The sequence below is a fragment of the Sus scrofa genome, chromosome 5, assembly GCF_054392235.1.
Source record: "Sus scrofa isolate SSC_HxYL_T2T_F1_AM1 chromosome 5, Sscrofa_HxYL_maternal_Yorkshire_Landrace_v2.0, whole genome shotgun sequence".
Classification (NCBI taxonomy): domain Eukaryota; kingdom Metazoa; phylum Chordata; class Mammalia; order Artiodactyla; family Suidae; genus Sus; species Sus scrofa.
Genome location: NC_139387.1, coordinates 56,351,433 through 56,377,010, shown reverse-complemented (window position 1 = coordinate 56,377,010; position 25,578 = coordinate 56,351,433). Strand labels below are relative to the sequence as shown.

The window sequence follows — 25,578 nt, the reverse complement described above, 5'->3', positions numbered from 1 at the left end:
CACACTTACAGAGCTTTAGAGTTAACAAGCCATTTTCATATGCATTCCTTAATGCAACCTTGTTGAAATAGGTGTCATTACTCCTACTGTGCCATGGAGCAAAACTGAAATACAGAGGTGATTCCATTTTTATGGCATCATCCAGTTGCAATATGGTGGGCTTATTAACTCCAGACCCTACTACTCTGAGATGTTGTAATCCTAACATCAAGTTTTACTTCTGCCTGAAAGAAAAGTGGCAGGTTTCTAGATATCCTCCAAAGGATCTTTTCTAAAAATTCTTGAATCTTCTACTCATGAATCATATACTCTTGGCCAACTTACTTCTTGCTGAGCCTCAGCTGTTGTGACAAGAAAATAAAATAATATTCTTAAAGTGCCTTTGGCATTGCCTAGCACTATTCTAAATCCTACCCTCTATCAAATATTTGAAGAGAGCTACTATTTCAAGCAGCAGTGTCACATGGACCATGTTTTGCAGCTGTTTTAAGCATACAGAGGTAAACTCTCAAGATACCCATAGGATTTGTTTCCCGAAGCAAAGTACAAATATTAGAGCATCAATGACAGGGCCTGTATGTTTATTATTAATGAACATTAGGCTAGAGAGAACAAATAAGAATAGTAGGATAAAAACCAATTAAGAGTAGGAGTATAATATGTAAGGAGAAGAGAATTTTAATAACTGTTATCCCCAAGAGAATCAAATTTTTACAGAGGAAAAGGAGACTGATTACCAATAACATTTCATTGAATTCGACATTCAAAAAGCTATTGCTCATTATAACAAAAATTATCACCCAGACACTCCCCAAAAATTAAAAATAAAAATAAAAATAAAACACAGTCATCAGGATCCAGGAAAAAGGAAAAAATCACACTTTGTTCTTTGGAATGTCAACTGGAATAGCAGAGAATTAAGTAACGAGAGCCCTCAACTATGTGTCACTCTTTCCCAGAAATTTCAAATTCGACAAGGTTTCCCATTAAAAAAATCAGAATTCCACAAATAACCTAAGGATACAAAAATATGTTTTATCTTGTTTTTTTTGGCCATGCCCATGACCTGCAGACGTTCCTGGGCCTAGGTCTGAACCTAAGCCACAGCAGTGACAACGCTGACTCTTGAACTGCTAGACTACCAAGAAACTGCACAAAAATACTGTTTGGAATAAAAATGTATATGGTTCACACGAAAAATTAATGGAAATCATTATGAGGAAACTGCTGGGCAATGTGGAAACAGTTGATATCTTCAATAATATTGGCAGTGAGCAGAAAGAAAAAGATAAATAAGAGGAAACAGAAAATTCCTGAACCTATGGTTGATCACTACAATTTTTTGACAGTAATTAAGTTAATAAAAATCCTACCGGAGTTCAAAAGCTTTTGACACATGTATTTCAGGACGCTTTTATTGAAAGAAGTGCAAAAGACCAAATCCTCTTTAGCAAACCGACCAGGTACTTTATAATCTCCAGCTAACCCAATGATACACAAAGGTTGAGGATGCTTCTAGATTAATTAGCTGGTGCCCATGATTTAAGCACACTTATCTAGATTTAGCCAAAATCACCTTGATAAATGAACAGACACACTGGCTCCTAAATAAGTTATAATGAGAAGACAGAGTTCAATTGTTGAGGACTTTCTGCCCATAATTATTCACACCAGATCTCCCCATATGGATACATCACTTGAAATAGCATATATCAGACACCACCACAAAGTGGAGTTTTAAAATAGTAAAGAGAAATAGGAATGAAGAAAGTTGTTGACCAGTTTTCTCAGACAAACTATAAATCACTATACCCAGCATTTCTGAATAGTGAAAAAGCATTAGTTTAGAATTCCATCAGGGCAGAGGCAGTAACAAAATTGTCCTTTACCTTCTTGGAAAATAAACTCTCTGGCTAAGTAGGTTTATGTAAAGAACATAACTTGTTTTGGAAAGGAATCCTTTCCTTACTCCCTTTTTCTCTCAAGGTTATGGGTTACCTATTTTGTCCTGCCGAATCTTTAACAACAAAGGTACTTGAAGACCCATTTTCAACAGGTCTCTTTCAGCTTAGAAGAGATAAGAAGTTACCACCTGGTGGGTCATCCACTTCCAACAGAGAAGGGTGACCCAGATGATGGGCACTGATGCCCTCAGCCTTCCTCACTTCAGTAGGATCTGTCTGGCCTTTTTTTGGTTTGTTTCCAATGTAGGTAAATGAGCTCTGCAAATATTAACCGGTGTCAGGCATGCTGTGAGCCTCTTCCTAATGAGGCCCTAAGGATGTGAGCTGGAGGAGCTATTTCAGCTAGTCTAAAGGCAATACCTAACAGTCAGACTTTTAATTTCACTTAAGTGCAAACCAGAGAAGAGGAGCCCAGGAAAGCTTTTTAAATATGAAGAAATAAGCTCAAATCATAGCATAATCTAGTTAATGACACAATAGAACTTTCATAAATGACCTAAAGCAAATGATTAAGAACATTCCAAACTAGTCACACAGAATTAAGAAGGTCTGTTATTCTGAAGTGCTCTTTTGCAGACACATCTGCATTTGTCTTAATAAACAGTAGGCTTTCTGATCCAGGTTCTGGGAGATAGCCATAGCATCTCGGTGCCAGAGCTATTTGCAGACACCACATTAGAGAAGGAAGATCAAAACTTCGGCAATGCTCTTTTTGTCTCCCCATCACACTCTGGCATCTGGGCCTTCTCCTAAATTAATTTCCTTTTTTTCTATAATTATACTGTACTTTATTATACAATCTCTGCCATGTAGAGTCATGCTAACATTATCTGGTTTGGAGTGTAAGCACCTAGAATACAAGGATTCTGTTAGTCTAACAGCTCTAAAGAATATGACTTCATATTGTTTTTCAGGTGATGATGAATCTCTCTAAAAAGTTATTGACAGTCAGTGAAAAGGTGGAAATCATTATTTTTTGGCCACACCCATGGCATGTGGAAGTTGCCAGGCCAAGGATCAAACCCACACCACAGCAGTGACCCAAGCCTCAGCAGTGACAACACTAGATCCTTAATCACTAGGTGTAAATAATTATCTTTCCCTTGACTTCTTCAGCAAAATGCTTTTTTTATAACGTCCCTTGATTTTAAAAATTGATGGATGGATATCCATCATCTATCTATCAATCTCTCTCCCTCCCTCTCTCTCTTCCATCTCCCCAGGCACAGAAAAGTAGCAGGAAGCTCTTTCTGCCATTTATAAAGTGACAATTTCAAATCATTCATCAAGATAAAATTATTTCCATAGAAGAGAAATAATATAGTAGAAATTAAACTGTATGGTATATGTTATAGGTTATTTGAGCAGTTTATTGCAAAAATAAACATGTACCTTTATCCATGGGGAAACTAATCTGTCTCTACATACAGTCTCAGAGAATGATTCCCATGAGGAAATATTCCATAGGTTTGTACTTTTCACTTTATTTTCTTCAATGAGTCCCCTGGCACACGATAATACTATCGTCTATAACACAGAACATGCCAGTTGTTATGAGATAGAAGTAATAACCACCAGTAGCAATTGTAGATGCTGCTTTATGGTTCAAACACACACACTTCATAGTGTGTAAACTTAAAACTTTCTTCCTTAAATTACTGTCAAATTCAAACATTACAATAACATATGCTTTCCTTTTTAATTAAAAAAGCTCCAATATACATATATATTTTTACCTAACTTCTCACTCCTAGACATGTAATATTTGCTTTAGAAACCAAAATGATCATTTAACTTATCAAGAAGAAAAATAGCAACGCTGTCTATTTATAACTACATGCCCCATGAAACTCTGTGAAAGGGTAAATTGTAGAGTGAAAACTGCAGAAATAGATGGGAGAATATTTAAGGGTTACTTTTCACCTGTGTTACCTGAATGCTTCCTACCTCAAAATGTTATTGCTTCATCCTGCTACTTTTCTGTTGAAAATTAGAAGAAATCATTGGGGAAAGATAGTTAATATGCCAATCCTTCAAAAAAAGATTTTCAAATATGACATAATTTTAGTGTAAATATTGGAAGGCGCTAATGGTGATTGGTTCTAATTATTTTACAAAGAAGATATTTTGAAAATCGTATGTTAAAAATCCAAAGTAAAACTAAATACAAAATAAAGTTTTTTTTTAAAAAAAGACCATCTTTTAGTATAGAGGAAATAGAATATAATTTCACATAATTTGCAAATATCCTTTCATTTCATCATTTATTTACAAAGAGTACACAAACATAATAAATTTCACATTTTCCAAGTGCTATTTCAAAAACATGTGCGTACATTCACCTACCATTTTGCATTATTTCCATGATATAAAATAATACGTATTAGGAGTTCCTGTTGTGGTGCAGAGGCTAATGAATCTGACTAGGAACCATGAGGTTGTGGGTTTGATCCCTGGTCTTGCTCAGTGGGTTCAGGATCCAGCATTGCCATGAGCTGTGGTGTAGGTCGCAGACGGGGCTCAGATCCCATGTTGCTGTGGCTCTGGTGTAGACCGGTGGCTACAGCTCCGATTGGACCCCTAGCCTGGGAACCTCCATATGCTGCGGGAGCAACTCAAGAAAAGGCAAGAAGACAAAATAACAATAATAAAAAAAATAAAATAATACATATTATAAAATATTATGGTATAATATGTTCCCATGACTTAATCTTTCTCAATATAGCAGTGGAGTTCCCAATGTGCCTTAGCTGGTTAAGGACCCGACGTTGTCTCTGTGAGGACATGGGTTCAATCTCTGGCCTCACATAGTGGGTTAAGGAGCCAGCGTAGCCGCAAGCTATGGCACAGACTGCAGATACAGCTCAGATCCAGTGTTGTTATGGCTGCGACATGGGCTGCACTTGCAGCTTTGATTGGACCCCTGGTCCAGGAACTTCCATATGCCACAGGTACAGCCATAAAAGGAAAAAAAAATAACAAACATCAATTGAGTGCCAAGTATGTATAAAATGTGCAATTATGGGCTAAGGAGCTTACAAAAAGAAAAAAATACAGTTCCTACCCTCAAAAAGCTTATTCAAAACAGAAAAGATAAATATTTGCATTTACCAATCCCACAAATATCTCTTAAATCATAAAAATTCCTATTTTTTTCTGAAATTATATTCCATACCATAGACCAACCTAGATTATTTAGATTTACTTCTCCAGTGGGTTATCATATTGCTTTTAGAAATTCAGTATACTCACTTTAACTGCTTTTATTCTAATGACTCAAAATTGGTATAAGCAGAAATGTGTGTACCACTTTTTTTGCATAGTTTTTGATTTACAAATAAATCACTTTGTTGTACAGCAGAAATTACTACATTGTAAATCAATTACAATTCAATAAAACTTTAAAAAATGAAAAAAAAGAAAAAACGAAAAAATGTATTAAAACTTCTGGGGAGATCCCATCATGGCTCAGTGGTTAACGAACCTGACTAGTATCCATGAGGATGTGGGTTTGATCCCTGGCCTTGCTTAATGGGTTAAGGATCCAGCATTGCCGTGAATTGTGGTGTAGGTTGCAGACACGGCTCGGATCCCAACTTGCTGTGGCTGTGGTGTAGGCCAGCAGCTACAGCTCCAATTTGACCCCTAACCTGGGACCCTCCATATGCCGCAGGTATGGCCCCTAAGAGACAGATAAATAAATAAACAAACAAACAAATAAATAAAACTTCTTCTGTACCACATTCACTTCTTACAAACATTTTCTTTTCTTTTCCTTTTCTTTCATTTCTTTTCTTTTTTCTTTTTACAGCTGCAAACGCAGCACATGGAAGTTCCTGGGCTAGGGGTCAAATCCAAGTTGCATCTGTGATGTTCACTGCAGCCTGTGGCAACACTGGATCCTTAACCCACTGAGTGAGGCCAGGGATCGAACCCATGTCACCAACACTATATCAGGTTCTTAACCCACTGATCCACAACGGGAACTCCTGTCATAACCATTATCTTATCAATTTTCTATTTTTCAGAACTTGACTTTAACAAATTTATTTCCTTTTTAAGGCATTCACAAGTATAAGTTATTTTCCAAATTAAAGTTATTCAAATAAAAAAGATACAAGGTAATTGTATTCCTTAACAGGAATAAGGGAAATGAAGGAACACTGGAGGACCAGGGTTATAAAGGGCATTATGGGCAAACAGAAACATACAGAAAAAGATGTGTAGGTTATTATGCCTGAAGTCTAGGAGAGCCAAGGGTGGAGAAGAAGAAGGGAAGGAGAAAAAGAAAGAATGGGTGGTAAGATGGAATAGTTAAAGGGATTAGCAGTGTTAAAGCATGGGAACTTTTTGAAGCCATGCCAAGTTGTTTACATTTCATCTAAAAATTAAGGGATACCATCAAATGATTTTATGAAGAGCTGAGATATGACACACGGAGGGTGGAACGAGCTTACAAACATGTGGAGGATTTTTTTCTGAGAACAGTAGGACTAGAGGCACAGAGACATTTAAGGAGGTATCACAGTAACACAAGAAACAATTATTAGAATAAGTCAAATAAGGGCAGCGGGAGAAGCAATGGAGAGGAGGGGCTGGGCTGACTAGAAATTTAGGAGAAAGAACTGAAAGGGTTTGATGATATTGTTTGGTGGTGAACGGGGATTAACAAGCAGATTTCGGCTTGAGAGTCACTTGGAAGATATGGACTATCCAAGAAGAGGAGGAACTTTTATTTCTTTGTGGCAGAGAAAAAGAAGTGTATAATACTGAATCACTTGGGACATGTCACTTGAGTTGTCTGTGAGATATTCAAGGGGGCCAAAAGATATACAGGCTCACTATTCAAAGGAGAAGTGTGAGGTGGAAATGTACATGTTTGTGTCATTAGCAGAGGGGTGGATAAAGGAAATCTGGATGGTGATTCTCAGTAAGTACAGAGCAACACAAGAGACAGTAAAGGGAAGGGCATTTAATACAACTGCATCTCTCCTAATTTCTTAAGCCTTATATTAACAATCCTTTAATTACCTAAGGGATGCGCAATTAACTCACTTCACCCTGTCATCATTACCTGTACTAACTCTTCTTTCTCATTACTATTTGCTGATGATTTAAAATATCATATAGTTGCATCTTTTAACTATGTTCTATTAATTTTCACTTAAAATTATGCTTTAAAGATTTATCCGTAGTTACACACAGAGATAGGTGATTCATTGTAACCAACACGTATTGACTGCCTGAATTTTGTTTACCCATTCCCCCTTTTGTAAACATTAGATGATTTCTCCTTTTTTGCTCCCAGTGTTGCAATGAATGTCCTTTAGCTCAGATAAGCAAACTGCTTTACGAGGAGATATTTACTTGGGACTGGAATGTCTGGGTCCTTAGGTGTGCCTAATCTTTTGATTTCAAGAAATGGGAAATGAGGTAGAGGGTTAGGAAGTGAGTACAAACAAAGAAAATATGCTACTGAAGAAAATAATGTATATGAAAGTATGTTTAAGTTGTAAAACGTTATTCAGTTGCTAGTTATAAATAACATTTTATTCTTTCTTTCTAAACTAATTTGCTTATTCAGTTCTTCTCCATGGAATATAAGGACCAAAAACAAACAAACTACTACTTGTCTAATGAAGTTCTATTTTCTACCTTTGGAATATAATAATAGTTGTATGATAAAGGGGAGAAAAAGGAAATCATAGTGAAATAAATTTGGGATCTGATCCATAATATGTGTTTCTTGCAGTATTGAAATGCATATTAAATATTTTAAAAGCTGTAAGGACTGTTATTTAAATGTGTTTATCCAAGGGTTTGTCAAACTTATTTTATTTAGGAACATCTTCGAAACACACCTATTAACAATTTATAGAACCTCTGGCCTGTGGAACAGGTTGGAAGAGATAAGCTTAAGTCAGTGCTCACCGCTGGGCTGATAAAACCTTCAGAGGCTGCACTGTGATTCCTGCTGGCCCCCTAGATCTGCCCCCGGGAATATGATGTTGACTTTCTTCTCTCGCTATCCCTGACCGCCTGCCACCCTCTGGAACTTCTAGTTAAGAATATATTGCAAAGGAGAAACAATTCTTTGTGTCTCGAAATGCTAAATCCTAGATAGATCTGAAGAAGCTACACATTTTCTCTGTTTTTCAAAATAGCAACTTGTTTCCTAAATAATATGTATTGTGTTTCTGAACAGCTCCAGCTGCTGAGATATTTATTTAACAAACATAATATAGTGCTTACTATGTGTCAGGCACTATTTTCTCAGTGCTTTACAAGTATAAATTCACCTAAGTCCCTGAAAGACTCATGAGGAAAGCATTCTATCCTTAGTCTGCAGAAGGACCAACTGAGGCTCAGAAAGATGAAGGGAAGGAGTGGAGCCAGGGATCAAAACCAGGCAGTCCTGCCTTGCATGCTCTCACCTGCTTCTAAGGCAAAGCACCAGACTTCCATCTCCTAGGCAAGCAACAGATGCTTAGAAAACATCTCTTTCTGTTTGTGGCCTTGCTATGTATTATTTAAAATATATCATTATACATATATAAAGATTATTGTTTTAAAATATATTCCAATGTGCATATATAATTATATATTTATACGTATTATATATTATAATGATGCACATATTTGTATATTATTTATATATCATATTATATAGCTATAGCTATATCAATATAGATATATAAAAAGTAGTTGACCTGACAAGAATAATTGAGCTTTTTAAAATTAAACCATGTCCCTCCACGGTGAGACTTCAGATTGATTCATAATTGTACTAACCTAATCACTGCCACGCTTTATTTTCTATTGTAGTAAATAAAAACAAGGCTAGGTTTTATTAAGCTTTTCTCCTGTAAAATGTGTGCTGTTGCGATTTAAAAACCATTTGGTACTATTCTTATCATGGAGGTTTATTTGCTTTTTTTTTTAATACACTGCATTGTCTTACTTTTAAAAATTCAATAAAAATAATTGCAAGGAAGTGGGGAAAAAGATCAATGACCTGTAATTTAGATTTCAATAGAGATACTAAAATAAGCTGCTTTTATTTTTGATTTATTTTAGACGATGGTTTTTAAAGCCTTCTTTTGACAGCTACTACAACCCTATACTAAAGCAGGAACTGCTTGGAAAAAAATCTCCCTCTCCCAAAATATCAATAAAGTGAACAAGAAAAATTAGCTTCACAGCAGGCCACTTTAATGAGACACAGAAGCAAATCGGACAAGGCAGATAATATGATTCCTTTTGGAATATAATAGAGAATAGAATTAGCAAGTATAAAAGAAGTCCTATCATTGTGTAAATCAAACTCCCAGGGTGGAAGGAAAATCTTATATATCTATGAAAAGATGGGCGGGCCGGAATGTGCCTATAGGTATGAGGGACTCATTCTTATGTATGTATTTATGTATATGGATGCAAATGTATCCGTATATATTATTCTATGCAGAGCCTAGTATGCTATCACTATTGTGAATAACAGCAAATAAACAGCGTTACTGTACCCTGAATTTCCAAGGAAAAAGAACAGGGAGTATGTGCAGCTTTTGAATATATTGTAGCATTTCCCATGTAGACAGATCAGCTGCTTTCCAAACAGTAAACTGAATTTTCCAACGGAATAAAATAATTCTTATAGTGAACAGTAACAAGCACATAAAAAGAAAGGATCCCTCACGACTAAAAAGTCCTTCCCAAGTAAATAAAAGTCATTTTTATTATGATACGATGTTCCCAATTTTTCTATAGTCTCACCTAAAAAAAATAAGGCACTGACCTATAAATTGTATTTTTTTAAATGTATACACCTAAAAGAAACATCTCATAGAAAACTTTGTGAGTTTTTTTTAAAGTCTCTAGGGAAAAAAAAAAATTACTGCAAATAATTATTGTCAGAAATCATCATCAGCTCTAAGGCAGACCATAAAGACTCTGGGTTATTTTGTGTCTTAAAAAATCAAGCTTTGGGGAGTTCCCTGGTGGCCTAGCAGGTTAAGTAAGGATCTGGCATCATCACTGCTGTGGTTCAGACTGCTACTGTGGCATGGGTTCGATCCCTGGCCTGGAAACTTTTGCATGCTGCAGGTACAGCCAAAAAATTTTTTCAAGATTTTATAGAAAATTCTTACTCAAAATCAGTTCCTCATGGAAAGCAGTATGGAGATTCCTCAGAAAACTAAAAATAGAACTCCCATTTGATCCAGCAATCCCACTCCTGGGCATCTATCCAGAGAAAACCATGACTCGCAAAGACACATGTACTCCGATGTTCATTGCAGCACTATTTGCAATAGTCAAGACATGGAAACAACCTAAATGTCCATCGACAGAGGAGTGGATCCAGAAGATGTGATACATATGCACAATGGAATATTACTCAGCCATCAAAAAGAACGAAATACCAGCATTTTTAGCAACATGGATGGACCTAGAAACTATCATGCTAAGTGAAGTCAGCCATACAATGAGACACCAACATCAAATGCTTTCACTGACATGTGGAATCTGAAAAAAGGACAGACGGAACTTCTTTGCAGAACAGATGCTGACTCACAGACATTGAAAAACTTATGGTCTCTGGAGGAGACAGTTTGGGAGGTGGAGGGATGTGCTTGGGCTGTGGGATGAAAATCCTGTGAAATCAGATTGTTATGATCATTATACAACTACAGATTTGATAAATTCATTTGAGTAATAAAAAAATGAAAAAAAATGAAAAAAATCAGTTCCTCAGAAATAGTTTTTAATAAGTGATATTTTTAAATAGACTTGGATACAATAGTGTCACATGTGTATTGTGTTCACAGTGTTTTCATCTTGCCACACAGTGGGTTTGGTGCTGATGTAAATATTTATTTTATACCTACTCTACTGTGTTCAGAGTAGGTTAAAGATGGACCAGAAATGAGAAAGATTAAAAGTTTAGGACTCCAGAGTTAGAAAGATCTAAAGATGGACCAGAAATGAGAAATATTAAAAGTTTAGGACTCCGGAGTTAGAAAGATCTAGACTAAAGTGCCAGATGTGATTCTGCATAACAGTAGCCTTGGGCAAATTATTCCCTTTAAGGACTTTGGGGGTCTTCTAGTCCTTTGTCTATATACCTGTCACTATAGATAGATAGCAAGTCAGAGATCTGACTGACCTAAGCCACTCTCAACTCCACAGTCCCAGGGATGCCCAAATTCAATACATATCCAGCTGTCTGGAGGGCAGAGAGACTGTGCCCATCAGGTGTTTATTTGCCTGAACCACAAAGAGTATCCTGGGAGAAAACAGTAACAGGGGCTCATAAACTAAGTCTAAGGACAATAGGTTAGTTTCACAGGAGAGTGGCACTTTTAAGTACAGCAGGTTATATGACTTAAGATTGTTTTCTGACCCCACAATTTCTCTCAGAGGCTCATGTCAGAGTCCTGGGGAAAGAAAAAGACACAAATGAAATAAAAGGTCTATTACACAAAATTCATGGGGAACACTAAAAACGCAAGGCAGCTCTCCTTTGCAGCCCATGAAACGGCAGGTAGCACCAGTGCAAGGAGAGGGAACCAGTGCCCTATTGCAAGGAGATCATAAGGTGGGAGGTGACATTTCTGCCCTAGTCAGAGAGAAAGAGGAGAAACAGGGCAAACACCACAGAGAGCCAGGCGCCATATTTGGGAACATGTGTGAGAGACATTCTCAGGTAGAAAGAAGCCAGGAGAAAGGGCTGCAGTCACTCTGCTTTCCCAGGTAAGAAAAATCTGTTTTTATAACCTTCAGCAATACATAGCAGTAGGAGAGGTAGATGTAAAATTTGCTTTTGAGACCTCTGTCATGTGTCATTTTTCTGGTGTCATTTCTTAGCCCATAGTACACCCTGTCTCCTCACATATGTACACATTTGATTATAAGCAATAAAAGGCAAAAATCAATGAAGATTTGTACTACTTTGCATTTAAACAAAATATCTCCATGAGGTTTATTTTTATTCATAAATTATCAATCACATTATGAATACCTATGGCACAAAATACTCTTCCCAATTATCAAAAATAGTGAAATGTGGCTTTCAATCATGAAGTTAATCTATTAGCCAAAGTAATGCTCTGAATTCAGGGGACACAGCATGTTGAGATGCCTCTAATGAGAAGCCTTTGCCAAGTCACCGCACCAACGCTACTTCATCTACAACCTATGAATTTGTGTACAATTTGGGGATAATCACCCCTCCCTCTGAACCACCAGAACAATGAGATGGGCCTTGGCAAATAGCTACCCTACCAAAGCACCATTTTCAACTCTGTTAGGTCCAATGGCATTCCCGAATACAGTGATCCTTGCTAAGTCTGATGACTAAATTAGAGACAGGACAAAATTCAAACTTGATAGCTTATTCACCATATATTTTGCCTGTAAGCCTTTTCCTCTGCCTCTAAAACATATATTTGGGCAATTCCTAGCCCTAGTTTTAGTGTTTTTTTTTTTTTTTAATTTAGTCAGCCAATAGACAGTTACATTTTTTGGCTGCACCCAAGGCATGTGGAAGTTCCCAGGCCAGGGATCAAACCCACACCACAGCAGTAACCCAAGCCACAGCAATGACAATGTCAATCCTTAACTGATAAGCCACAGGGGTACTCCAGCCAACAGAAAATGTTTAAAGATCTGATTACTCTTTGCCCAGCATTTTATGAGGCAATGGAGAAAAAATAAGTAAGCCCTCAAACTTGCCTTCAAATGCCATCTCTGGGTGACACAACCATACAATGCACTAAAACTGTGTAATGAGCAGTAGCCTATGCACAGTGTACTTATACAGTGTATAAGGCAATATGTGCTGATGGAGGAGGAAAGTTTCCATGTCTACAGAGAAAGAGGTCTTTAACTAGAGTCTTGAGGTTAGGACAGGCATTTATAAGGTCTACTAGAGAGAAGCCACATCTAAGAAAAAAAAAGGGGATGTGGATAGATATGGAAGAATATGAGAACATGGCATTTGAGGAATGACAATAATACATTATGGCTTAAGAACTGTGTGAGTGTGTTTGTGTGTGTGTGTGTTGTATGTGTGTTTGTGTGTGTATGTGTGCGTGAGAGCACACCTGAAAACAAGCATGGAGGTCGGAAGTTTAAGCCCTAAACATGCCGTGTATGTTTCTCTAAATTTGGATTTAATATAGTCTGGAGAACCACAGAAGGATTTCAAGCAGGTGAGTAACATGGTAACTTTTCCTTTAAGAGCGTTGCAATTGGGTTGTCTTCATATCTTGGCTATTGTGTATAGCGCTGCAATGAACACTGGAGTATATGCGTCTTTTAACATCATGGTTTTCTTTGAATAGATGCCCAGGAGTGGGATTGCTGGATCAAATGGTAATCCTATCTTTAGTTTTCTGAGGAATCTCCATACTGTTTTCCATAGTGGCTGCACCAGTTTATATTCCCACCAACAGTGTAATGGGGTTCCTTTTTCTCCACACCCTCTCCAGCACAACCTAAACATCCATCAACAGAGGAATGGATAAAGAAGATGTGGTACATATACACAATGGAATATTACTCAGCCATTAAAAGGAAAGAAATAATGGCATTTGCAGCAGCATGGATGGACCTAGAAACTATCATGCTAAGTCAAGTCAGTCAGACAATGAGACACCAACATCAAATGCTATCTATCACTTACAAGTGGAATCTAAAAAAATGACACAATGAACTTCTTTGCAGAACAGATACTAACTCACAGACCTTGAAAAACTTATGGTTTCCAAATGAGACAGGACGGGGTGGGGGTGGGGGTGGGGGTGGGGGTGGGGGTGGGGGTGGGGGTGGGGGGAATGCACAGAGAGTTTGGGATGGAAATGCTGTAAAATTTGGTTGTGATACTTGTTGTACACCTACAAATGTAATAAAATTCATTAAGTAATTTTAAAAGAGAGAGAAAAAAAGAAAGTTTCAGTTTGGAATGGAGGAAGTGAAGGAGGAAAGCCAGTACAGAGGGTATTTCACAGAAACAAGCAGCGGGGTCCCTCTTGGCAGGAAAGAGAAAATTATCTGAGGGAAAAGCAGAAAGTTGCAGGAGGTTACTGTCCCTACTGTGAAGAGAATGTGAGATTTTAAATATCAGAAATTTCAAATAAGTTAGAAAGAAGCAAACAGGTCCAATAAAGGATAGTTCATTTTGCTTTGAAAGTACAGTTTTCTCAAGGTGCAGGGAACAGGGATCCTAAATCTTTATTATTATACCCTCAATAGGACTTTATTAAAACCACCCTAGGAATCTTTTCATAAAAATTAGGTGCTTCCCTTTGAAGTCTCACTTTCTATTTTAATTTCCTATAGCAGAAATTCCAGAAACTAAAAATAAGGTTCACTGGGATGAGAGAGAGAAAAACAAACAGAGAAAGAGCGATGGTGAGGTGGAATCCCCAAAAAGGTCAGTTCCCAGCATCCTCAGGAAGGCTCACGGCAGCCTCTCCTCTCCTTTCACCTCATCCAACCTGATTCCACCCGTTGCACCATCCCACCCTCTCACACACATGTGGACACTTTGAGTTTTGAGCCATAAATCTTGCAAAGTCTGTCAACTGACAGCCTAATAACATGAAAGGAGTATCTGCAAACAAGATGGTTTCGAGCCATTGCTCCTGACCCTGAACAAATCAAGGCCTGGTTCCCTTTGCAGTTTAGAGCCTCTCCTTTAATCACTTCACCGGGCAGATTGATGTGACACTTAAGAAATAAACTAAGAGGTCTCTATTTTCCAACTCTCCACTGGTCTCATTTACTCTTTCCCTAACAATTAAGTCCATCTTGTCATATTCTGCGACCTAATCAATGCATAAATGAGGGGCAGCGGACAAAATGGCCTTTTCTGCCCTGTGTTAGTTATTCACAAGGAATGCAACCTCTACAAGCTTTCTACCTGGTAATCATTGAGGAGTATTCAAATAACGACATAGTGAGGTTAAGGGCTACGGCAGTGGTTATCAATCTTGGCCGCACAGGAAAAAAAAAAAAAAGGTAGTCACCTGTGGAGTTTGGCTGTGGGGGGAGGGGGACTTTAATATTTTAATAGAGTTGCTTAGGCGGTACTCCAAACCTAATAAATCTGAATTTCTGGGTGTGAGGTTCAGGTATTCTTATAAACATCCACTGTAAATTCTAAAGTTCTGTCATAGTTAAGAATAAGAAGGTATCAGCAATATATCCCCAGTTGTCATCAGCTATGGAAATGACTGATCCATAAAGCAGAATTTCACTAGGGAAGCATGCAAAAATGCAGATGCTTAGGAGCCACTAACTCCAATGGAAGTGGAATCTGGGGAAGTGGAACCCAGAAATCAGAGTTTTGACAGGCTTCTTAGATGAACTTTTGATTAATCAACTTTTGAGGACCATTTTGAAAGAATTACAAATAACTGCTTTGTTTTCATCAACCCTAGCAGATACTATCATTAAGTTGAGGATTTCCAACGAGCCTGGGGGGTGTTCAGCGGGATCATGCCAAATAACTATTCCAGATACAATGGAGGGAAGATAATAGGAAGAACAACACAAAAACAAGGAGGTAATAAATAAGTTTCCTGTCTTAAAAGAAGACATAACTCAGTGGAGAAAATAATCACTAAGCAACCTACTAATGATTTTTACAGATTAATAGAAAGAAAAGTGCAGAAAGGCCTCCAGGGGATGCAGTGCAGCCAGCATTTTTGGACTAGTCATACTTCTGGAAGTTCTTGTGCAGAGACAATGAACTACATCTTGATTATGAGGCATTCCCTGGCAGGCCCTACCTAATGCTCAAAAGCATGGTCCATAGTTGTCCAAAAACTAAAGAGAAGATGCATATACCCTCAAATTTCACTACTGATATTCAGAATTTTACTTTAAACACTTTACATAACAATTAAATATCTCTCCTCTTCATTTCAGACTTTGTCTTCTTGGCACCCCTTTTGTTTCATTCTCTAGCATCTTTCATATAATAGGAACACTTTTCTAGCAGTTTTCCAGGTAGTACTTTCAATTAATCTTGATGATTAGGTGATTTCTAAGTGCAGAACCCTACAAAGGGGGAAAAACCACACCAAACTCAAATAAAACTGGGACATATCAAAAAAGTACAATGGTTTCAAAATCTGTTCGTCTGTTTCAATTTTGCAAGTTAGTTCTTTTGTATCATTTTTAAATTAGATTCCATATATAAGTGATATCATATGTTAAAGAGGAAATGTGGAAGGGGGATAAATTAGGAGTTTGGGATTAATATATCCACTACTATATAAAAAACAGAATACCAACAAGGACCTACTTATAGCAGGGAAATCTACTCACTATTCTGTAATAACCTATATGGGAAAAGAATCTGGAAAAAAAGAATGGAGATATACACACACACTGACTCACTTTGCTGTACACATGAAATCAACACGACATTGTAAGTCAACTATATTCCAATTTAAAAAAATGTTTTAAGTGTAATGATGATTTGGGCTGACAGTATTTCCTTAGAAGCAGTACTCTGCACTTGGAAGCTCTGTTTCCACAGTGGAGGATAAACCATCAGTTTCCTGCAGAACAAACACATCACTTGTCCATTGAAGACAAAGGTACACAGTCTTTTGCACCTTTAGACTATACATTCATATACAGTCTAATATATGCCTCCCATTCACTCTCCGTTCATCCCTAGAGGGCACTATAGTTGGCAAAGGACACCTGGAGTCATCATGAGAAGGGCCAATTTCCTAAGAACTGTAAGAAAAATCAACTAAAGTAAGAATGGGTGTGACATCACCTGCTTACTATACTGAAAACATTTAAAAATACTTTCACAGGAGAGGGCTTCCCTGATGTCACAGACTTTGTTACTGGGCTCTCTGGTCTCTCCTCCTGGACATTCTGTCCCGGCTGATGCCCTCTATCATAAAGCTAGCAGGTTTCTCTTCCAAAAGCAAGACCTGCCAGGTCCCATTAAAAGCAAGCCCAATGAGGGAGTTCCCATTGTGGTGCAGCAGAAACGAATCCAACTAGTATCCATGAGAACACAGGTTTGATCCCTGGCCTCACTCAGTGGGTTTAGGATCTGGCATTGCTGTGAGCTGTGGTATAGACCGGCAGCTATAGCTCCAACTCAAGCCCCCTAGCCTGGGAACTTCCACATTCAGAGAGCGCAGCCCCAAAGAGCAAAAAGAAAAAAACAAAAACAACAACAACAACAAAAAACCAATCTCAATGAGACTCGCCAGTGAAACACTGGGGTTAAAAAAGGGTTACAAAAAGTGGGTTATTGAGAGAAGATTTACTGTGGAAAGCACATATGATTAAATATTTAAAGATGAGTGGGAAAAAAATTACTAAGAACATATTTTAAAATTTACATAAACCCATTATAGTTTGTGTTAAGCTAAATCATTGGCCAGGTACCAATGCCATTCAAAAGCCAGCTATGGTTTAAGGAGACCCCTGATATGAGCAAGTTTCACAGCAAGTAAGTGGGCAGATAGTGCAAATGAGTATATGGCTCATAGACTACAGGGAGTTCAAGTTTAAATCAAGAAGTTTCACTGCCAAATCCAAGATCATCATTGCAGTGAGAGGTCTGTTCATATTCCCTGATGTTATCATATATACTGCATTGGAGTGGGGAAAAAATAGAGATGAGACGTAGAAGTCCATGGTAATCTTGGGCTTAATTATCCTAAGTTTCTCATATTTTCAACTCCCCCATCCCTCCTAACAATCTTTTTTTTGGGGGGGGGGGGCTTAGGACTTTTTTTTTTAAGTATAGTTAATTTACAGTATAGTTGATTTACAGTGTTTCTTCAATTTCTGTTGTACAGCAAAGGCACCCAATCACACACAGTTCCCGGTGCTGTACAGTAGCACCCACTGCCTGACAACAAGGCTGCTCTGATCTCTTTCTGCTTTTTAGCAACATGGATGAAACTAGAGATCCTCATACTAAGTGAAGTAAGACAGAAAAAGACAAATACCCCCTAACAATCTTGAAGGTCCCTTTCCCCCGCACCTGGATTTGCAGCTTTAAACATTGGACAAACAACTAATTTCTGATGATTACTTGTCAACTAGCAGAGCAAACAGTTGCTTCTGGATGTGTAAATTTACAGTACTTCACAATAAATCAGACATCCCAGGCAAGCTTTATTTTCATCAATTTTGTTTAGACTCAATGACTAGATTGCATTCATAGAACACCTCTTTATCGAAGCCAGGATTTTATATGAAGTACATCTTAGACCAAGGTAAGGAACAATAACAACTAGCATTTATTGGGCCTTTCTCTAGGCTAAGAGTTTATGATCATCTATTCGTCTCAATAACACATTATTACTATTTTTGCTTTTTTGGGGGTTTTTTGTTTGTTTGTTTTTAGTGCCGCACCCACAGAATATGGACGTTTCTAGGCTAGGGTCCAAACAGAGCTGGAGCTGCCGCCCTACACCACAGCCACAGCAACACAGGATCCGAGCTGCATCTGCGACCTACACCACAGCTCATGGCAATGCTGGATCCTTAACCCACTGAGCAAGGCCAAGAATTGAACCTACAACCTCATGGATATTAGTTGGGTTCATTACCTCTGAGCCACAACGGGAACTCCCTTACCCCATTTTTTTTCAGCTGAGGAAAGTGAGGTAATCTATAGATTAAGTAACTTGCTTAAGCTCCCATAACTGGCTGATGAATGTTGGAGCCTGACTTCAAATACAGGCAATCTGATTCCAAAGACCTCTTTTAACCACTGCATGGTTGCATCTTTCTAGAGAATACACTCAAAAAAATCATAATAAGACCCTAGAAAAATGCACATGTGATATTCTGTCAAATTCGGTCATACTTTATGCTGATTTCCTAAACAGAGGATCATGGGGACAAGGAGTGTCAGAATAATTTAAAGTTTCTGTCCCCAGAATATTCTCTTCCACATATGCTACATTTTGGATTTACAGCCCATGCCACTGTGTCTATATGTAATGCTTGTTTCTATATTAAAGGTATGATTATGCTCACCTCCCTTCCCCTTAAGTACATTCTGTACAGGATACTTAAGATATTGTTCCCATAGATAATGGTGTACAAGTGTAGCCTGAGGGCTAAACGATAGGTCCTGTTTTCATTATTCTCTCGGGACAATAAAATTAATAACACTCAGCAGGGTCACCAGACTCTTGTAAAACTAGTCACTGGAGTCGTTCTCATTCAAAAGATACACTGCTATAATTGACCAAGGACTATATTTTAATGTGTGTGTCCCAAAGGGATCCTTGCCAGAACATCAGATTAAAACTATCCTAAAGAGCTGTGCCATTTGTTTCAAGGATGAACATAGCACTTTAATTTTACAAATGGTGTGCATTGGTATCATATTCCAGGGCATCCAGACAAGGGCGAGAAAACTCTGAACACTACCTTGAAAATCCACCATAATCTATCAACAGCATTAACTTGGTGTCCATGTAGTTCAGAGTCACAGTAGCAAAGTTTCTTTATGGACACCTCAGTTTTGAATATTCAGTCAGGCTAGTTAGTTTTCTTTCTTAAACTTTTTTTTTACAGCTGCACCTGTGGCATATGGACGTTCCCAGGCTAGGGGTCTAATGCTTATGCTGCAACCTGTGGCAAAACCGGATCCTTGACCCACCAAGCAAGGCCAGGGATTGAACCTGCATCCTCACAAACACTATGCTGGGTTCTTAACCAGCCGAGCCACAATGGGAATTCATGGTAGTTTTCAATTTGGAAAGGATGACCACCTTCATTAATAGCACCAAAACAAGAGAGAGCATGATATATATTTTTTTAATTTGAGCAATGAAATATCTATTTCTATTCACCTCCACTTTTTTTTTTCTTTTGGTCAAAATATCATGAAATGAAGAGTTATTAGGAAAAAAAAATATTGAAGAAGTCCCAAATGTAAGGCCTACAGAGGCAATTTGAATGGCACGAGCTGGTGGGTCTGCATTAACCCTCCAGCAAAGGCCCTGTCATAGGACAGCTGATAACTCAGTTTCCGCCTATTGTTCAGATACAGAAATGAGGATGCCTCCTATCAGAAGATCCACTTTTTCAGGAAAAGTGAGAAACACAGATTTCTGTATGACAGTTACTGATGCTTAAAGTTGAAAATTACTTCAGTTTTTTTTTTAATATGGGTAGGCCACATTTATTTGGCCCTTTGGTAAAAAAAATCTTGTTAAAATATCTTAGGAATTTTTATTTATCTTACTTTCCTTCTAAGAACTTTTTATACAGGAAAAAAAGCCAGATATTTAGCACTTCCCATGTACTAGTTATTGTACTATATGAAACCCTACTAAAATAGGTTTAATTATTTCTGTTTTATAAATGGAGAAACTATGAGAGAGACTGTGTAGTATTGCTAAGGTCACTCAGCTAATGTTGTCATCTAGATCTGCCTAACTTCAAAACCTGTATTTTCCCCACTATACCCATTACTGACAGGCCCCAAAAAGGAACTGAATTTGAGGATAATCTCAGAGCACATAACCTTCTGAAATGAAATTTAATAAAAATCAATACAACAATGGACAGGCTTTAAAATATACAGAAAAAAAATGACTTGGAGAAATGATTTATCAACATATAAATGGTACCAGGGTGCTCCTTAAATCTAATCAAATACCTCAAATGTTAGCAAGGAATCTAAAACATAAGTAATGCAAGTTATTTAAGCCATGAGCTAAATAAACATTAAATATTATAGAGGACTCATTATGAACCGTACCTAGAAAACCAAAGTGCAAAGGAGCCAAAGGGTGAGAACTATTTATTTTTTAACACCTCCCATAGAAAAGATGCCCTGATACATTACCTTGACAGCTGGCCGAGCAGCCTGGTCCATTTAGTGAGTTAATGATTTAACTCTTTTAAAAGATAAGAGGGCAAATGAGGCCTCAGTGCCCAGTGACTTCAGTTAAAACCATCTCACCGCCTCCATCCTCCATCCAAATTCATGAAATAAACTTCAGAACTATATTAACAAGTGGCCCAAGGAAATTTTTCTACTGAGATTTCTAGTTATTGTGGTCATTAAATGTCTCAACTGCCTATCAACTTAATTGGTATTATATATATATAATAATAAGTTTATGATATTTAGGTTAAAGGGCCTATAGTGACTATATAGACCCTTCAACATCTCAACTGGCTCAGTCTGGAAGACTCAATCCCTTAACCACAATGGGGTATGCACCAGGCCCCATTCTAATCTGTTCTTTCAGTCATCATTCCTTTGTATTCATTCTTTATCTTTCCCTCCATCCAAAGTTTTGTGGAATACAAATTCAAACTTCACAGAAGGTAAAGCAATGCTTATGTTACAACTGATAAAATTTCCTTCAAGTAGATATATTTCAAATTGTATGGTTATATATGCATTATACTTCAGTCTCATGTCCTACCTGCATTTTTTTCTTATGAGACTTTTGATTATTTTAATGTACTAGAAATGGGAGAAAGTTTGTCATTAACATAACTAGTAGACCACTCTACTCAGCTCATAGCCCAAAGTAAGCATGGAATGGGACAGGTGTATGTGCCGCTCTCCAGACTTCAGACCTCCTGTGTCTCTCATGGTTGGAGCATTTCATGTGAGGGCAATTCCAGTGTATAAAGAAAAACATGTTCATAGTGTATGGCTCTGAGCCCAAGCTATCTACTTCCCCAGCTTCTCTGAAGAGGCAGCAGAATGATAAGATGCCAAAGGCTATATTGCACCTTAGTGAGAAATGGTGTATTGGCCTCCATGATAAGACTTGCTGGGGCTTTACAAAAATTCATGACACCAGACATTCATCTTAAACATTGACTCTATAACCCAACTCTTCCATTTGGGTTTGATTCCACTAAAACACAAATTAGATAGTGCCTAGTTAATTATGGATCCTCTCTCTTCTCTACTCTTATAGGTTTATCATCTTATCCTGTTGCTCAATATTCTGTCAATCAATCCCACCTCAATTTTCATTCACCAAGGATAACCAGGGCAAAATAAATACAACTAAATTAATGATGGAGCAATAAAATAGAGATTAGTGATAACGTACAAAAATATCAGACCTGGATTCTCTTTTTACCTATTTATATTGTTTTAGTGTATACTATGATTACTATTAAATGATGAGTGAGATATTTAATTTCCTCTACTTATGTAAATGAGATCATATTATGGCCTGCCTTACAGAGTTTTTATGACAAATTGAATGATATAACACAGAGGAAAAACCTAGACTAATGTCTAACACATAGTAAGAAATTAAAAATCATTATGTATTATATCTACCATTATATATTATATATATTACATATTTATATATAGATATATAGACTTTTTTTACAGCCATACCTGTGGCATATGGACATTCCCAGGCTACGAGTTGAATGAGAGTTGCAGCTGAGACCTATGCCACAGCCATGGCAATACCAGATCCTAGCTGCATCTGCCACCTATACCACAGTTTGCAGCAATGCAGGGTCCATAACCCACTGAGTGAGGCCAGGGTTCGAACCTATATCCTCTCAGAGACAATGTCAAGACCTTAACCCACTAAGCCACAATAGGAACTCCTATTATATTTTTCAAATGTACTGAATATTGTTCTACTTTCTGAGAGGCGAAGATGAATAAGTTTTTACCCTTAGATAGCTGAAGTTCAGTGGGAATGAAAAATAAATTGAATAATCATAATTCAAAACAGCTTTCTATATATGCCTCTTGGAATGTGGTCTAGAGTTTTCAAATGGGTATATTTACAATCCCCTTAGTTTTTAGCTCCATGTACATACAATGTAAAGCAAATCCAACTTTTGATTCTTTTGTGGAACCAGATTTGTCCTTTGTAAGTACCTTCTATCTAGAATTAAATAATACGATAATTCATAGGACATAAAAGTAAAATAGATTCTGTAGTCAAATAACTTTCTTTGAATACTGTCCCCCAAATTTTTAGAGATGATAGTTGTAAGTCAAGGAGATTTTAGGGTATGACAAGTGAAAATGACAATGAACAAATACTTTTCTAAAGGGCTAAAAGGCATTAATGGCCACAACAAAATGAACCAAAAGGGCAAGGTATATAATTTAAAGGGAAAGGTCTTTTTCAAACACCCTGAGTCAAGGAGGTCCATTCAGCTTTGAGCTTATTTAATAACATTAAGCAAGAACACTTATCTACAAGAAGGACCAAGAGCATAAATCAGACATTAGTCCACATATTGCAGGATCAAAGCTGTAAAGTAAAATGATTTATGGGAGCAACTAAACAGTCTGAATATATTATAGCACTTTTCAGAGAATACTTAAGCATATTAGTTGTCCAAATTAGGATTTCGTTGTTGCTGATGGAGCCAAAAAGAAAAATACATGCTATTGAGATTATTTTGTTATCACCTGCAGGATATTTTCAGCGAGAATAAAACTTTCTCAACACATCTTAGAGACAGATTATTGTTATAGATATAATTCACTGGGAAAGTCCTAAATATATGATTAGGAAAAAATAACCAAATGCTCAAAAGGTTAGTTCTTATGAAGACAGTGCCATATTTATCAAGATTATAATTTGCATCAATTATGAGATTTCATCCACAAAGAATCTAAGAACCTTTACTCAATATTCTGTGATAATCTATATGGGAAAAGAATCTAAAAAAGAATGGATATGTAGATATGCATAATTTGTACACTTTGTTGTACAGCAGAAATCATCACATTATAAATCAACTATACTTCAATAAAACTTTTAAAAATGTAAAAGAGAAGCTAAGAACCATATTCCAGCACCAAAATGCAAGACAAACATATTTTCTATTGTTATTCATTTTCTAGAAGATTATGTATTTGGGGGGGCATACTTAGATTATTTTTTTAATGTTCCAATAAAACTTTATACTACTCTGTTACCACTGGAAAAATATTTTGAGTCCTAATTTTCTTTCAATTTCATAAAGAGCTGATATTGCCACAATTTAAAAATCATATTGAAAACAATATACATGAATTTCCTTGCATTCAATAAATGACTGCAAAGGCCTTCCTGTCTTTCCCCACAGCTAAATTTATTTTGCATTTGCTATCATGTTACCAGTGTGCCACAAGGAACAAAATTAAGCTGTCTTCACAAGTAATTTGTCTGAGTCAAAGATTCCTCATCTATGTCCTTACTAGATAGTAGATTCCTAGTAAGTCATTTTAAATATATAGTGTATGAATTATTTCAGGCATAAAGCAACATATTGGAAAACATTCCATAAGTGGGATATTAGGGAAAAATTCCAAGTTTTTAAAAATTTCCAAATAAATCTTACCCAAAATGCCACATTGTTTTACTGTTTTGCTTTAGCTTTCCATAGCACATAAGAAGCAACAATCCCTGAGTCAACATGGTTTGAGCAGAGTGTGGAGTCAAACTGCAAGTGTTTGAATCCTGACTCCACTCTTTTCCAGCTAAGTGAAGCTGGCAGGTGTTTTGATTTCTGTGACTCAGTGTACTTATCTGCAAAACTAGATAGCAATAGCACTTATTTCGCTGTTTTTTGTGTGAGAATTAACTGCGTTAACATATTTGAAATCACCCAGAACAGTACCTGCCACACAGTTCTGACTCTTTAGGTGGTTGTTTTATTACTCACAATATATAATTTCACGCCACCTGCATTGTCTCTGTTCAAAGGTTTTTTAAAACCTGGGAATCAGAAAAATGATTTGATTCTGATTTTCAGCAGGGTCTTTAAAAGGTAAGATGAAAAATTACAGGATAGGTGAATGTACAATTAGATTTATAGCTAGCCCCATGACATTCAGCAAAATCTATGGCAAGTGGAAAGATATCTTTAGTAAAACAAGAGCTCTAACTTTAAGTCTTTTATTCGATAGTATTATCAACAGCAAAACTGAAGTTGTAAAAAAGTTTATGCAAATATCTATAAAACAAGAATCTCAAAGAACTGTAATACTAGATGACAGTATCACTATTCAAGAAGATGTCAACCAAAATAATTAAATTTAAATTTAATACTGATCAATGGAAAGCAGCCTAGAAAAGTTCAAACAATCCACGGCAAAAGCATAGGCTACCTCACTTTCAAAAGAGTAAATGCAATTTTGAGTCGAGTTAATTAGAATAGTCACTGCAAATTAAGATGCTGATGGTCTCACTATTTCCGAACTGGGTGGAGTACATGGATTGTTCTGACTCTGAGCGCTACAGTTTAAGAACAAAAAGGGCGTCAGGATGGCAAACAGAATGAGGCAGAGCCTGGGTGATACATTATGTGGCTGAAAGATCTGGAACAGAAATATTTGAAATTACTGTTTTTGATTATTTGAAGGATTATTACAGAAAAGGATTTATACTTCTGCGATCATCTTTTACTTATTTATACTTGTTCTGTACAGGTGCAACTGGCAAAATTAAGTAGAATTATAAATTAGATTTTGGCTTAAAATGAAAAAATATACTCTCACCCATAAAACTGTTTAATGGATGGCTGTGTGTGGCACAGAGTTCCTTATTTCTGGAAATCATCAAGAAAAGCATAATGGTTTGTCACTGCATTCAGTCAATCAACA

The 25,578-nt window shown here is 37.0% G+C and overlaps 2 long non-coding RNA genes across 2 annotated transcripts in view; one reads left to right on the top strand and one right to left on the bottom strand.

Moving 5' to 3' along the window:
* Positions 1 to 25,578, bottom strand: part of LOC146403381 (uncharacterized) — a 479,111-nt gene that overhangs the window by 76,601 nt on the left and 376,932 nt on the right. The window lies entirely within an intron of this gene.
* LOC146403382 (uncharacterized) lies at positions 8,896 to 16,596 on the top strand. The gene is made up of 2 exons (XR_014803755.1): positions 8,896 to 10,134; positions 13,562 to 16,596. It is a non-coding gene; the product is annotated as an uncharacterized LOC146403382 (long non-coding RNA).